The sequence below is a fragment of the Thamnophis sirtalis genome, unplaced genomic scaffold (genome assembly GCF_051295495.1).
Source record: "Thamnophis sirtalis isolate CommonGarterSnake01/CBP01778 unplaced genomic scaffold, rThaSir2_p1.2 scaffold_5, whole genome shotgun sequence".
In the NCBI taxonomy this organism is placed as follows: Eukaryota; Metazoa; Chordata; class Lepidosauria; order Squamata; family Natricidae; genus Thamnophis; species Thamnophis sirtalis.
The window spans coordinates 65,270,475-65,274,939 of record NW_028261385.1 but is presented as its reverse complement, the minus strand read 5'-3'; positions in this window follow the sequence as shown (position 1 = coordinate 65,274,939).

Below are 4,465 nucleotides of genomic sequence, written 5' to 3'. Positions count from 1 at the left end.
ATCATTAGTTACCTTTTATGTAAAGGAGATATGATTGCTGACAGCATTGGCAATGAGTAGGCAGCCCAGCTGAGAGATCTTAAGGAACTCTAATGTGAACGTGTTGATCTTTGAATAAAAATATGCACGTTATCTGTAGAACTGGCCCCTACAGTAAAGGATTGGAAAATAGCCAATGTAATGCAATATTTCAGAAAAGACAAGGGGAGTTCATAGAAAACAGGTTGGGTAAATGGGAGGTAAATATTATTAGGTACAAAATTATAAGTTATATAACAGGAGAGATATTAACAAACCAGATACTGTACTTTCTGCAAAGATCTAAGTTCCTTGAGGGTGCCAATTGGCATGCTTATGAGAGGTATTTTTTGCATGTTCTTTAATCAAAATGTATACCAAAGTAAACTAAGAAAACACAGAATAAGTGCTAAAGAAGATGCATCTTTTAATAACACATGTAAGAAGTGGGTCCCCTCCAGGAAGAAGGCGGGGCTTAGCAGTGAGAAGATGGAGTTTTAGGCTACTCCTGAAATTCCTCTATACCAAAGGATTTTTGGACGGGTTCTTTGAACCCTAGCTGTCCCGGAGACGACAGTGAAGGTGGGGAGGGACCCAGGACCCCAGAGATATTCGCAAATCTCTGGGGGGGGTATTAACTCCTCGTGCCAATTCCTTTTTGGATTAGCTGTGTGCTAACTGAAACTGCAGGTTGCCCCTAAGAATGGAAGAAGTGATGTCATCTGGTAAGCTGATTTTATTATCCAAGAGAGACTGTTCGTATTAAAAATTAAGCTAATTGAAAACCAAACAACAAGAAGATTTAGCGGCGAAATGGCTTTTCTAATGGATTTATGACTGGTGGTTACTTTACTTCTTAAATGCTACAAGAAACTCCGCGACACCCTCCCCCCTCTGAATCTCCCTAAGTGGATCGTAAAACTTATCTCCTACTAATTAGCCCGTCACGATTCGACATTTTTATTACTTTACTATCTAGTTCTGTTTACAACTAGATAAGATTGACAGCCGGTAAGAGACTAAAAAAAAAAAGTAAAAAGTGCTTCGAAGCCTGTGGGGAAAAAAAAGAGAGCTTCTATTTTAACTACGACACATCATGGCGTCCCAAGATACCTCTAAGATTTCATTTCAGACTCTTTTCTCTGCGTGTAGAGGACTTTTTCATTCTTACCAAAAACTGGAAAGAAAACTGGATCAATTGATTCTAAAATATGAAGTTAAAACTGAGATCATTGAATGCTTAAATGTTCCTGAAACACAAACGGAAAATGTGAGAAATGGTGTCTGGTCTATCTCAGAGGAAGAGAGGAGGGGGGAAGCTATAAAGACGACTCATTTAAAGAGACAGTGTGCAGAAGGAATGGAGAATCCACCCTTGAGAATTAAAGTTAAATTGGGAAATTTTATAAGCCTAGGACAACTTTATTATTTCATCACCGACATTCAGAATCCAAAGGTGCCGAAATACTTTTGTTTGGACTTGCTTATGGAAACATTTGGTAAATTTATCCAACGAATGGCTACTGGACGGAGGAAATCTTGCAGTTGGAGGGACACAGGCTGACAGATGGGATAATACAATTTAAAATTAGCTAGATCGGATTACTTCAATTTGTAATAGATATAGCTGAATAATGACTGATATGGATAGCAATATATATAATTTGGAACTGGCTGATAGATTGATGAATACAATTGAAAACTAGTTAAATCTAATTGCTTTTTTGTGTAACAAATATTGCTGAATAATAATTGATATTGATAGCAATGTATATAATGTGGAGTTGATATGATAACTAACAATTGGATATGAGAAAATACCTTTAGATTATACATAAAGAGTATTAACTATAATAATTAGCACTATTAAAAAACTAAATAAAATCCATACAATCAAATGTTAATCAATACTGGGAAAATGTTATGATATATGATATAATTGAATATTATGGATGTTTAGCTAAAATAGAATCTAGATCGGATTACTTCAATTTGTAATAGATATAGCTGAATAATGACTGATATAGATAGCAATACATATAATTTGGAATTGGTTGATAGATTGATGAATACAATTGAAAACTAGCTAAACCTAATTGCTTTTTCGTGTAACAGATATTGCTGAATAATAATTGATATTGATAGTAATGTATATAATGTGGAGTTGATATGATAACTAACAATTGGATATGAGAAAATACCTTTAGGTTATACATAAAGAGTATTAACTATAATAATTAGCACTATTAAAAAACTAAATAAAATCCATATAATTAAATGTTAATCAATATTGGGAAAATGTTATGATAAATGATATAATTGAATATTATGGATGTTTAGTTAAAATAGAATATGAGGATTTGATGATAATAGAGGATTTTACAAATAAGTAAATGAACTGCCAGCATGTGTTATGGACTAATTCCTTAGCATAGCTAAGGATGAAGGATGTTTAAATAACTATAATAATTAAAACCGGAGGTATAATGATGTTGATATGGTAAATATTCGAGCTAAGATATTTGAATTAATAGGAGTCAACGGAAGAGAAGCACCAAAACATGTTGTAACCAGTTGATATACTTCTTATTTTTTTATAATAGACACCTGTGTTTTGTTTTGTTTTCCTGATTGTTGTTTTTGTCTTTTTTTGTATTATCTGTAATTGATTGATATATTAAGAAAGATGTTGTACCAGTTTTAAACTAAAACTAAAAAACATTTAATAATTAAAAAAAAAAGAAGTGGGTCCCCTCCAAACTCACTCTTGCAATAAAAATATCTAAAATACTACGTCCTTACAATGGATAGATCTAGATTTCACAAATATCTTTTTAGAACTGACTTTTTAAAATGTGTGTACAAATGGTCTAAGTTAATAATTATATTAAAGGCACCAGAGTATTTTAAATGGTTAAACAAAAGTTGAGTCTGCAGAACTTCAGAAGATATCTACAAGTAGGGGAAAGTAACAAAATGTTAGCAAGGTAAAATAATGTTTTTGAGGGAAAAATGTTATAATATCACATATATATGCACCATATGATGGCAGTGTTCGTTGTGCCATTCTGGGATTTGTGCATTGTGAAAATAATCTTACCATCTAGAGCAGGGCTGTCAAACTGCCACACTCATGCCCAGTTTAGCAAAGGGAAAAATATTCTTATACGCCTCATGATGCTGCCATGATGACGTGAGTTTGACACCCCAATCTAGACGTTCATTGGAAAGCATATAAAACCATCTTTTTCACAATATTTTTATCCAAATCAATGGTGCAATTATCTGTAAATATCAGAATCATGCAAGCTAAGGTATTCCTTGTGATACTCTGAGGCCAGCTAGGCTTTCTTAATAAATAAACACATACATCTCTTTTCCAAGGCCTTTGTAGCTTTTCTGCCAAGTGCTGGTCTCTGATGCATTTCTTGATTGATTGCTCCTTTAGTGCCCCTTAAATTTGTTGTACAATACCAGCTCATTTCTCACTTCGTGAACATTTTCCATCTCTTTGGAACAAATTCTGAGCAAATTTGAGGGATACTTTCTGTTGCTAGAAACCTTCATTAGCAGACAATGTGACAAAATCCAAAGTTATTAGTTACAGTGAAAGATTACAATTGAAAACAATTTTTTGATTTAATTTTGATTTATTTGATTTAAAGTTTATTTATATGCCGCCCTTTTCCCTGGGGGCACTCAGGGCGGCTTACAACAAAAAAAAAGGGGGGGGGGAGACAAACTTTTAACATATAAGACAAATACAACATTCATACTATTCGGGCGGGTTGTAGTCTTAACCCCAGGCCTGACGGGATAGCCAAGTTCTGAGGGCTGTGCGGAAGGTCTGGAGGGTGGTGAGGGTACGAATTTCCATGGGGAGATAGTTCCACAGGGTCGGAGCTGCCACCGAGAAGGCTCTCCTCCGCGTAGTTGCCAGTCGACATTGACCGGCAGATGGGACTCGGAGGAGGCCTAACCGGTGAGATCTAATAGGTCGTGTGGAGGTAATTGGCAGTAGGCGGTCTCTCAAGTATCCAGATCCACTACCATGGAGGGCTTTATGGGTGGCAAGTAGCACCTTGAAGCGCACCCGGAGATCGACAGGTAGCCAGTGCAGCTCGCGGAGGATAGGTGTTATATGGGTGAAAGGAGGTGCACCCACAATCGCTCGCGCGGCCGCATTCTGGACTAGCTGAAGTCGCCGAATACTCTTCAAGGGCAGCCCCATGTAGAGCACATTGCAGTATTCCAGCCTAGAGGTCACAAGGGCACGAGTGACTGTTGTGAGAGCCTCCCGGTTCAGGTAGGGGCGCAACTGGTGGACCAGGCGAACCTGGGCAAATGCCCCCCTGGTCACAGCTGACAAGTGATGTTCGAAAGTCAGCTGTGGGTCCAGGAGGACTCCCAAGTTGCGGATCCTGTCTGAGGGGTGTAGTGTTTGACC